The sequence below is a fragment of the Parasteatoda tepidariorum genome, chromosome 5, assembly GCF_982258835.1.
Source record: "Parasteatoda tepidariorum strain Cologne lab strain chromosome 5, Ptep-v5.0, whole genome shotgun sequence".
NCBI lineage: Eukaryota > Metazoa > Arthropoda > Arachnida > Araneae > Theridiidae > Parasteatoda > Parasteatoda tepidariorum.
This window is the reverse complement of record NC_141759.1, coordinates 75,940,886-75,953,343: the sequence shown is the minus strand read 5'-3', so window position 1 is coordinate 75,953,343 and position 12,458 is coordinate 75,940,886. Positions and strand designations below refer to the sequence as shown.

The following is a 12,458-nucleotide window of genomic DNA, read 5'->3' as shown; positions in this document are numbered from 1 at the left end:
ACTTTTCAAAATGAATACTTTGAGTGAATGTTTATTTATTTTTTTATGTTCGATTAAGTTTGGAAGAATTGAAAGAGTTATTTTGTTCGAAACCTCGAATGTGTATCGCTACATTTTGCTGTCTTGACTTTAGTGTTTTTGTGAAGTTTATTGAAATTAGTTTAAAATGTAGCTATTAAGTTTATATATTTTATTAATACATTTTTTAACTAGAACCCTGTGTTAATGATCTGATAAGTTTCTTAACTCTAAAGTTTACTTCATAAAAAAATAATATACTAAGCATTATTGCATGCAATTTTATAAAAGTTTGGGTTTTAAAATTAGGGAATCCAGCTGTAAAAGATAAGTTGATCTCTAAGTCCTAATTTACTTCTTGTATGAGATTCTATCGTCGCTTGGTTAAATTCACGAGTTTCGAAAAAAATTTCATATGTCTATGTTGTCTTGTTGGTTGACTTTATTACATTCTTTTTAATTATCATTTATATATAAAACTTAATGCTTTTGGAGCTGCAAATGTACACTTTAAGTTGAGTATCTTTTTTTAAAAGTTAGTATGTAAGTATATTAATTGTTTTCTTTTTGTGCAAAATAGTTTTACATGCTTTTTTATTTTTTTGTGGTTTGAGACAGTTTCAAACTTTTTGTTCTTTTTTCACTTTTATGCTTGATACTTATTTGTTTCAAAAGACCATAAAAATTATTGTTGCCTAAGATGCTTTATTAATTTTGGTAAAAGATTTTTATTTAGATTTAAGGCTGGTAAATTTTCCTGCCATTGTAGCAATATTATTTCGATTTTCCAGTATGACTCTTGATCCCTTTTTTTGCTAAGCCAAGTTGAAATGTCCTGTCAAACTGATTTTTGGAGCGAACTTTCTTTTGTTTAAATTTTTCGCGTACTTGGATAGATTCATCAGACTTCCAATGTCAAAAAAATTCCTAGAACATTTGTTTTAAGCAGAGTTTTACAACAATATTGAACTAAGTCAGGTTTAAAAAAATCTAGAAAGAAATCAATTTTACCCAATTTATTTTTGCAGTTAAATGTACTTAAATATTATATTTTTGACTATGCTGCTTATCAATTTCCGGTAGCCTTGTTGTAATTTTATTGAGACAACTGTGTTTCTTGCTCTGCTTGCTATCTGGTTATCAAAACTAATGGCTGCAAATTTGTAACATCACATTATTTAGTTTGTCAATTTTTTGTTTAACTGGAAATTTTGAAAAATTTTTGTGGCAAATAATAAATGCTCTTTGAAATATGTTATAAACAAAGATTATACATATTTATGACATAGCTTAAGATATGTTTCTCCTAGTATACCCAAATCTGCCTTTCGTGCCATTAAACTTTCTTTTTGAGCTTCTGTGATTATTCTGTTTAATTTTCTATTTAATCAATTCAGCTATAGTGCAGCTTTCAGGAGAACTCCTCCAGACACCTGTCTTGCTTCCTGGCGGGTACTATGGTTACGATTAAAAGACCCTTCAAATAGGGGTGTGTGTGTGGGGGGGGAATAGTTTTGTCTTAATCTTGATATTGGCTGGCGTGAGTAAACCACTTGACACTTTCTTTCTTCCATTTCACCACCATTAGAAATATGCTCTTGCTTGTTACCATAGTAGCAGACAGCCTCAGACTTTTAGTCTGGAGTTCTCCTCAAAACTGCCCTTATTAATACAAAATTAGAAGTAAAGGACACAACACAATTTTAGGAGAAATCACAGTTCTGTAAATTCATATTGTATTTATATGTTACATTTGTTTGCTACAGTATGCCTTATTTTTTCCCCTCAAGACTTTCAGTGTGTATTCATAGTCTATCAAGAAAAACATAATCAGATATACATTGGGTGTCTTACAAGATTTATTTTTACTTTCGCTTATTTAAAAATAGCGTTTTTCAACCACTGAGCTATATTTTACTAATTTTCTTATCTTCACTATGCTGACATTGCATCATCTTACATGAAGTAAAAGTATAATAATAGAACTAAGGCTTACTTTACTGTTTCGTTTAAGCTGAAGCTTCATAGGTTAATATTTGTATTGCATTAAAAAGAAGTTTTGGAAAAAAAGGGGACACCATATTAATAGAAGTTCTTGAGTCTAGGAGGTCTACTTGTCATGGTACTACTACTATATCTTGTTACAGTGAGATTTTCTTGGATATTATTTTTACAAGGTCACTGATAATAGTGCAACCAAATGGCCTACAGAGATTATTGTTGTTGAATTTTCTAAATAATTTGTAATGTATTCATGAAGAGATGCTAATTTCACAGTAAGGAAGAGATAAAATTGTTCTCAAGTATGTATGTAAACAAATAAATGTTTGAGATTTCATCATTTATGGCTTATGCAGATATTAAACCTTAGCTGAACTAATATATCAGTTATTTTTTATTTATCAAAACTATAGTCTTTCTGGGGTTTGTAGTCATCCTGATATTTCTTATTAAAAATATCTTGCCCTATTTGCTCTGATATTCCTAATTTTTGTGTGTGTTCAGAATCTCCCATTTCATTAGAATACAAATGTTGGTTTTTAAAAAATAGATTTGACGAATCAAAATATGTTGATTTTTGATACATATTTTTATTTTATTGAATAATGCTATTAGAAATCGCAAGATTCGATTGTACCAGTTTATGATCTGTCAACTAATTAATTATGTGGTTCATGCACATAGCCTTACGCACAGGATTCTTTGTTTAAATTTTTTTTTTTTGAATTCAGGCTATGAAAAAGAAATTATTAACAATTTCATGTAATCAAATATTTATAGTGATGCATTCAGGTGTCATATGTTTATTATTTTTAACAAATTTAGTAACAAATCTTGTAGGGCGGACTTTAGTAATTTCCTAATTATTAATTCGTCTCTTTCATCTGATTCTTGAAATGATTTCAATCAACAATGCAATAATCATATAGAATTTTATGTGATAAATTCAGGGAACATGCATGAGGATTACTTTTGTACAAAGATGTGGCATATTTACATTTCAAGATTATTAAAATACCATATTAGAATTATTTGATCAGGAAGAAAATCTTTAACTCAATTAAAGATTTGAATTGCTCATTAGTATGAGGGAATATTGACTAATTGACATAGTTTATTTTTATTTAATTGAACAGGTCTATAAAAATGGTTCATACATTAATTTGAAATGACTGAGTTGTTCTGTTTAGGATCGGGCAAAATTAGGCTATATCGCTACTGATCAGCTGTGGCATTTTTAAAGAAGCCACTTTTAAAACATGTGGCCATTTTTTGAAAGATGGGAAAGCTTTAAAGGATCAAATAATCTATTAATAATAAAGAATGTAATAAAATATTCATAATAATTCCATATTTATTAAAATAATAATAAAATGTTCATTTTTTGGAGAAAAAATTGGCAAACTGAAGGCAATCTTTTTACAGCCATATGTTATATTTAGTTGTCCTGCAGCAAGTGCTAATAATTAATTTTGCCAAAATATGTTTATCAGTCTGGTTATTCTAATATACTGGTCAATATTGTTAAAGTTATGATGGAAACTGTAAAAATTTTCTGACTTAAATTAAGTAATTCTAAAATTAAAGATAGTTATTATTCTTTTGCGATAAAATTTGCTTTTATTGTACTTAAGTAGAGCAAGTTATACTTTGGTTTGTCTTTTTTAAAAGTACTCTATATGTATGATGTTCCGAAAAATGTCAAGATTTTTTTGAAAAAAAGTGTCCTAATTTGTTTTTTTTCTGAGCCTGAATTCTACTATTAGTGGGTGTTCTTTATATTAAGATAGTTTTATAGAATTATACTAAAAATATTGGGCAACAAGATAAATTTTAAAATTAAGAAATGAATAGGATGCATACTTTGTGTACATGAGATTTCATTAAATAAAATTATTAATACAAGTAATTTCGTTGATGTATGCATATTAGACCATATCCATACAATAAACTTTTTGTAACTATATTAAGGTTTCAAAATTTATTTTAAAATAACCACTTCAAAGTGAAAATAATTGTTTAGACATTATAAGAAAACATAAGCACACAAGCTGAAATTACTCTAACTTTGGCTTTAAGGAAGCTTGGAACATTTTATTTTCTATTTTAAACCTTATATGAGAATTTTGATAACTTAATGAACATTCTAGAATCTTGAACATTTTAGAATAAAACAGCATGACTCTTTAATAAATCATGTAACAAACATCATTTTATTACATGCGATTGAATTTCAGTGATGGTTGAGGCTATCGAAAAAAAGCAAGATTTAATTTAGATCTGTTTCCAATATAAGATGGGTAACCTATTAAAATTATCTATCTTCAATTGTTATCTTCAAACTTACATTAAACTCCATAGTTTTTTATTAGAGAAATGTGATATTTTAATGTAGTTCATGCCATAGATCTTATAAATTTTCTTTCATATAGATTTTGAACAGCAAAACCAAATGTAACGTAAAGCTGGAAAAAAAAGTGGGAAAAAATTGTAAAAAAGCACTTAAAATTGCCAAAACTTTTAAACAAATTAGAAATGGTAAAAAAAAAAATTGTTAAAATTATAAAGAAATTAACATCGTACCTCTTTTTCAGCATACCAAATTCTGTAGTTTTATTTCAACAACCTGTAGAGCAGCCCGTATGGTATTTTCACCTACAAGTTTAAAAGTTGATAATTCTCGAACTAAAGATCGAAAGTTAATTTTATTCCATCTAATCCCTCTACACTTTTCTACACATCTTAGCAGTGGCCCAAGCTCTTGGGCGCATTCACTTAAAAAAAAAAAAAAAAAAATCTCTCGTCTAAATCCCCCCCCCCAAACTATTATTTAGTGTAAAAACTTTTATTTAGTGTGAAAATTCCCCCCCCCCCCCAAAGCTTTAAGTGGGCACAGGGGGGGGGGACCCCTGCATCTTAGTAGTTTCAAGTTTCTATGTCTTATGGTTCTTGCATAGCAAAACAAAATAACGTTAAGTTGAACACTCAGAATGCGAAGAGACATTTAATGTAGACATTTTAGTCCAGAAAGACATAAATTTTTAGTTCTCAGCAGCGCCATCGATTAACGAACTTTTGAACTAATTTTGAAACTCTGAAAAGAGAAGTTTTAGTTTCATATCTGTACATATTTCTCACCTAAAGTTTTCTTTAATTAGGATTTGAAATTATTGCTCATTTTTTAGGAAAGACAATCAAATTAGAAAAGTTATTAGAAAAATTCTTTGCTTCTTTATTACTTAGTCAGCTGATAATAAGGTGTCGTGGTTCATAAGTCAAAATTTACAATTTTTTTTTTCTTTAAAAAAAAGAAAATAATAAATTCCGAATAATAATTTTAGAATATGCGGAGTTTTCATGGAAATTTTCCTCTACTATAAAGATAAATAAGTTTACTTTGTAAATTTCTTTTTTCAATACTTTTTTTCCTTCTAGCTAGGAAATTATTTATAGTTTTCTCTATAAATTCTAATAAATCAGGAACAAGAATCATCTCGTAGACGCTTTTAAAATTATAAATCATGTTTTCTCCTGTCTTTTTTTTATTTTTATTTATTATTAAATATCCTTTTAAAATAAAGGCATAGGATATCTATGAAAAGATTTAGTTAGATTTAATACATTCGATTTGATTCAGAACCCGTGACAAATATGGATAAAAAATTAAATGAAGTTTATTTAAATAAGTAAATTCAATTTCTATTTTTATAACAATTTTAATTATATTTTCAGTTTTACTTGATTGCGGTTTTACATTACGTTTCTCTCATGCCTAAGTTTTAGAAGTTTAAACCAGTTTTTGTTAGTTCCATCAGTTTTGACTCTTGTAATATCAAAAATTAGTTTTTGTCTCCAAAAAGTCAATCCCGGTTGAGGCATTGTCATTATCTTATTGTTAATTTTAATTCGAAAAAAGTGACCTAACGGTTTCGATTTTTGTAGCGGTACATTTTCCGAGAACCCAAACGATTTTAACAGAGAAAAGAAAAATGAATGCCGCCCCCTCACGTGCGTCTGCATTCGAATGGGATGGGTAAAGGGGGCGCTTAGCTTAAATTCAGGAAGCATAGGGCTATTAAAGAGCGGATCCCAGAAGATCAGTGGGGATCGAAGGTAGAAAAGGGAGTGTGTCACGCGGGGAAGCGGAAAAAATTGCTGGGTTTGTGCCAGAAATAAAACGATTTTTGCCAAGATATTGTTTTGCTGGATGTAGAATTTATTTTGGAATAAGTAACTGGTCAAATGTGTACTTTTATTGTGTAGTTTTATAAAAAAATTTATAAAATGAATTTTATAGGTTTTTTATTTATTAAAAATAACACTAGAAAGACTGAAACTTAGTATATGAGCAATTCTACAAATAAACGCCAGTTAGGCGGCCAAAAAATAATAAAAATTTTTTTTGGGAGGCACACTATTTCTACATGAATTTTCTTCTTCCTTACACCCTAAAGAGGCGAGAAAAAATCGTGAACCTGAAATTTTTTCTTTGTGACATACTTTAAATGTGACATACTCTTTCTGACATACTTAGATAAATCTGAGCCGTTTATTCAGATAAAACGATTTTTACATAAATATAATATTATTATAATGTCTCTCTAATATGTATTTATAGAGATTTCATACTATAAGATTATATTTTAGTATAAAAAAAAACTAAAAAAATTTAATCAAAGTTCGTAAATTGAAAAAATCGGGAAAAATTCAAAATTGGTATTTTGTCATTTAAAGTATGTCACAAAGAAAAAATTTCATGTTTAATATTTTTTCTTGCTTTTTCAGGGTGTAAAAAAGAAGAAAATTCATGTAGAAATAGCGTGCCCCCCCCCCCCAAAAAAAATTTTTTTTTGTTGTTTGCCTAATTTGCGTTGATTTCTAGAATTGCTCATATCGTGGCTTTTATCGCCGTAAAACTCAAAAAAAAAAATCGAAAAATGAGATATTTGGGTCATTTTGTGTAAAAAAAATCACCCTTTTAGAGAAAAAAAGTATTATCTTCATAGTTCAATAAAATTAATTTAGAGAGCAGATAAATCGTTATCGCATTGGCGTGATTAGCATTAGATAGAAATTGCTCTCCTGAAAAATTTGCTTTTTTGAGTTACCACGGTTTAGTTTCAAAGCGACGATATGAGAAATTCTACAAATAAACGCCAATTTTTATACTAAAATATAATCTTATACTATGAAATCTCTATAAATACATTTTAGAAAAACATTATAATAATATTATATTTATGTAAAAATCGTTTTATCTGAATAAACGGCTCAGATTTATCTGAGTATGTCACATTTAAAGTATGTCACAAAGAAAAAATTTCATGTTCACGATTTTTTCTCGACTTTTTAGGGTGTAAGGAAGAAGAAAATTCATTTAGAAATAGTGTGCCCTCCAAATTTTTTTAAATTTTTTTTTGGCCGCCTAACTGGCGTTTATTTGTAGAATTGCTCATATACCTATCAGGGGTCTGTTCAGACATTTTGTGAAAGGTCCGGTTTTCGTGAAATTGTGAAAAAATTTCTCACATTCTTTCACCCAGGGTCCGCTTTTATGAATTTGTGCAAATAGGGTCCGGTTATTGCAAAAAACTTCAAAGAGTTTTTAAATTTTAAATAGATACAAGATTATACTCAACACAGTAAAATTATAATGAAAAAAAGAATTAAATTTTCAAAAATAAACAGCAATTGCTGCTTCTAAATTAGAGATGCAACATACAAATATTTGGTATTTAGCCTATATTGCTGAACGCAGAATATTAATTTCGGACGAATAATGGAAGAATTGTCTGCCGAAGACAAAAGCTTAATTCGTTTACATCCATCTTTCTTGTTTTCTGCCCTGGGAAGGGTTTATTTGATTAACAAAATTGCTATGAAGATAAACAAATTTGTGAAGGGTCCGATTGAAAGAAAAATCGTTTTGTGAAGGGTCCGTTTTTAAGTTAAAATATTTTGTGAAGGGTCCGTTAACGGACCCAAATTTCTTCTAAACAGACCCCTGCCTATTATTGCCCAAAAGCAGTCAAAATGACTGGATTGTAAAAGAATAAATAATGGGTAAAAAAATTTGTTTAATATTAATTTTTAATATTTTTTTATATTATTTACAGTTATATAATAAGTTATTTGTAAATATTAACAATAAAAAAATTATATGTTGTACAAAAATCTAATAAATCGTGTCATTATATACATCATTGTTTTTCTAATTGAAATTAAAAGCAGTCAAAATGACTTCCTTAGGCAATCTAGTGTTAAAGAAAATGTTTATTAGTTTTTCTGCCGCGGCTACTTACGAATTTTTTAATTTTTCTACACTTTATTGAGGGGTGTAACTTTCTCGATCAAATGAATTTTCTCTTGTTAGAAAATTTATTTCGTTTAAACATCCGCTGCTTTCAAAACAAATTAAATGTTTTTTCTTTATTTTTTATGAAAACATAATTTCTGTAGTAATAAAGATCGAGGAGTAAATGATAATTCTTTTTATTAGAATTAAGGAGATTTCATTGAAGAATCGAAAGATAGAGCACGTTCTAGGCCAAAACTTTTCCAAATCGCAAATTTATAGTGAGATTTTCTTCATCAATATACTATTTTATTAAGAGTGTATAAATTAATTAGTGTGTAATCAAACAAAAAATTACTTAAAAAAATAGTGAAATTGACAATTAACAAAAATTGTTATAAATATAATAATATTTGAGTTTCCAAGAAAAAGGTATTTTTTTGCAAAAATATTTGCTCATTACAAATTAATTATTTTATAAATAAAACATTTTTTCTTTTAATCAATGCTATAAACTACGTTTGACTTAAAAATAAAAATGTTTGTATTCTTAACTAAGCAATTGCAATTGTAAGGGCTGCCGATAAAAAAATTTGAAAGAAATTATTTAGGTAAATTTATTTTATGTTGTGAAATAATTCCTGTGAGCTTATGCATTTTGAAAATCGTCCCTAAAAAGGGACTGTTAGCACAATTGAGTTAAAAACCATAATAAAAAAAAGAATTGAAATAAAATGATGCAATGATTGATTTGTTGTGTATTGATTTCAGCTTTTCAGTTGAAGAGGTATTTTTCTAAATTTATAAATCGGTGACTAGTACTACCTTTCCACAAAAACTAAGAATTATAGGATAATTTTTTTTATTGCAAAGAGAAAATATAGTATTGTATATAGATCGATTCATCCAAATTTTACAAAGCTCTTTGTTCTAGCATTGTAAACAATCATTTTTAATATTTGTATCTTGTCTTACCATAAATACAAAAATACGGGATTAGTGAAAAAAAAATTTTTTTTTAATGGCTTCTTTTGTAGATCTAGAACTTTATCACCTATAAACACCACAGAATAAAGAATTTTTTTTTTATTGCGAAGGAAGATATAGCTTTGTAAAGGGAATGCTCGTTTTACAAAGCTTTTTGTTCTATTGTCAATTGGGGACTAGTAGTAATACTTTAAACAGAGCTCTCCCTAGGAATTAAAAAAAAAAAAAAAAAAAAACAGGGCCGCTGCCTCTCAGTTAAGGGCTCTATAAGTTTTAAAAGGGCACTCATTCAACACCGTAAAAATTTTATCAAAATGTCTAATATTGTTGAATAACTGAATTTGATTCTCAACAATTTTTAAATTACCCTCTTATACTATTTTATGTGTATATTTCAAAAAATAATTATCTCCCATTATCAGAATGAAAGAAAAAGTTGAAGTCTACCAAAATAATTAAAGGCATGCTAATTGGCAATCTTTTGGCATAAATAATTTCAAAAGAAGTAAACTGAAAATTATGAAAACATAAACATTTAAAAATTAAAGCATAAAAGAATTTGGTAGGGCACTGGACCCATGTCCAAGAGGTCGTGGATTCGATCATCGCCGGCCGAAGACTCCCCGTGTAGTAAATGGTGACTGATGTACGTTAAATCTATCGAGTCTCAAAGGCCTCCATGTTCTCATAACAAATCAAACCTCTGAGGGTACTGATCCAGGAGTTTCCTTGTCTTCTGGATTTTTGCAAAATTACAGGTTACGGAGTAAACATTGGGAGTCGTAAACCCAAAATTGGACAACAAAATTGTTCAACGACGGATATAAATAAAAGTATCCCCCTCCCTTAAAGAAGAGAGATTTCTAAAAATTTAACGAGTTTAGATTAGTCCTACCAAAGTAAATATTTGTAATAATAATCAGAATTTGACCTAAACACAGATAATTTTACCAGTATGTAATTATTATTTAAACAGTGAATTAAAAAAAAATGGAATATGAATAAAAAGGCAGTGTTTTTAAGGACAAAGTGGCCTCCTTTATGGAGATCATAGGGCAGGCACAACTGACCCCCCTTCTAAAAACGCTTAGGGAGAACACTGCTTTAAACACCACAGAATAAATAACTTATTAAAAAAATCTTTTTTTTATTTATTTATTTATTTTTTTAAATTTAAAAAAATTTATAGGTTTGTAAGTCTATCTTTCCTCGATTTACATTGCTTTGTAAATCAATACTTCCATTACTTTAAACACCACAGAATACATAATTCTAGGAAATTTTTTTCCTTTTTCTAATAATTGTAAAGGGAAATTATAAATATATTTCCTATGAAAGTGTGCATTGTAGAATAATGGCGTAGTCACAACTAATATTTATTAGCTCATTTAATTAATGACATTCCATTTCTAACTGCATTGCAAACCGAAATAAAATTTATGACTTCTTCCCATATACACATCATCAATACTTTAATTTTGATGACGGCTCGATTACAGTGGGCGTGTTTGCGGATAACTCAATCAAAAGCGATATCGTATAATTTAATCGCTTCTTGCTTGATTAGATTTATGCAAATTTTCTGTCGAATTTTTTTAAAGCCTTATTCTAGGTCAAATTGCTGCGTATATCTTTCAGATTGTTTTTAACTCATACTCGTTGTTTTGGAATTCGACACGAAGAAGCTTTGATTGTATATGATAGTGAACCAATTCAGTTTTTCTAGCCAGGATCCTGATTTTTGAATTAAGTAAAAATTGTTTGCCAAATATTAAGGTCTGATTTTTTTTTTTTAAAGTATTTTTATTATTAGAAAGGCAAAACAGAAGAAAGTAATTTTGATCTGTAAAACTCAGATCCGAAACAATGTAAGGATGCAAAATCAATCAAATAGGGAACCATAGGCTGTTAATAAAAATAAAAAGGAAGGTTTTGTGCTAGGATTATATTCCAAATTCTGAAATTAACGAAATTTTTCTGAGGTTAGGGTTTTATGAAATGTTTCTCGTTGGAGGTTTAGTTTTTTGTGAAGAATCCTTAAAACAAAACTTATCTTATTTTTAGTACCACTGTATGTAATATAGATGTTTCGAAATAAATAATCAATCTTTGCCTTTTTTTTAAAAAAAAAATTCATTCCTTTCCCGATTTTTTTCCCTCCCTTACTGTTTGAAGTTTTTACTGAAATGGTTGTGTTATACGAATCTGATATTCGATTCTTACGAATGAAAATTGTGCCCTAATTTTCACGTAGTATTAAAAAATGCTTAGAAAATAGTCAATATATTCTGAGTGTATGCAATGAAATGACTGCTTTTTTTGTACTTTATTGGATCAATCGCCCTGGGCGGCTTCTGGCCTTCTCAAGAAACTTTTTCAATGCTAATGTTCTTCACTTTTTTTTCCCGCCCTCAGTATCAGTAGTTCGTCCGCAGTACCAGCATTTTTCTGAAGCCTTCTAACCATATTAAATTTGATGTACCTTTTTTCGAATGCCTGTTTCTCTAACGTAGATTTTTTTTTTTTTTTTGAAAATTAAGTTACTCAAGTTTATTGAATAAGCAATAATCAAAGTATATTCAATATAGGACCATGTATCCACTTTAAAAAAAATGTTCTTGATTTAGGAGTGTGTTATCAAATCATTTCACTTTTATTTGTTGTATCCAATAAAATGTCAAAAGAAAAATTTTTTACTGATTTTTTACACATTTGTTTTTTTTTTTTGTTTTAAATTATAAATTAAAAAATAGCAATACATAAATTTTTTAAAATTTATTTTTACTTAATTGTGTGAAGCATGGTTTATTTAAAGATGTTTGGTCCATTTGATTTTTTCGTGTATCGAATTTAACTTGTAATAACTTTTTTTTCTAATAGTTGGAATCGATTAGAGAAAATGTTTGGCAAATTTTACCTTGTTACATTCTTTTTTAACTAATCGGAAGGTAATCCAACTTAATAGATATTTCTAAATGTAGTTTGTATTAATCTATAATATGCCTTCAACTAATGTTTTATAATTTCATGTGAAACAAAAGAATTAGAAAATGCGAAATTAGTGTATTTTTCTTTTTTGAAGAAAAAAAAAGTCTTGTTAAGGGTCTCTTAGTACGAAATGTATATTGATGCTTTTGAGAAATTTTTTTTTTCCGGA

The 12,458-nt window shown here is 28.2% G+C and overlaps 1 protein-coding gene across 25 annotated transcripts in view; it reads left to right on the top strand.

Moving 5' to 3' along the window:
- chb (CLIP-associating protein) overlaps nucleotides 1-12,458 on the top strand; it is a 146,244-nt gene that overhangs the window by 20,356 nt on the left and 113,430 nt on the right. The gene's annotated exons all lie outside the window — the stretch shown is intronic.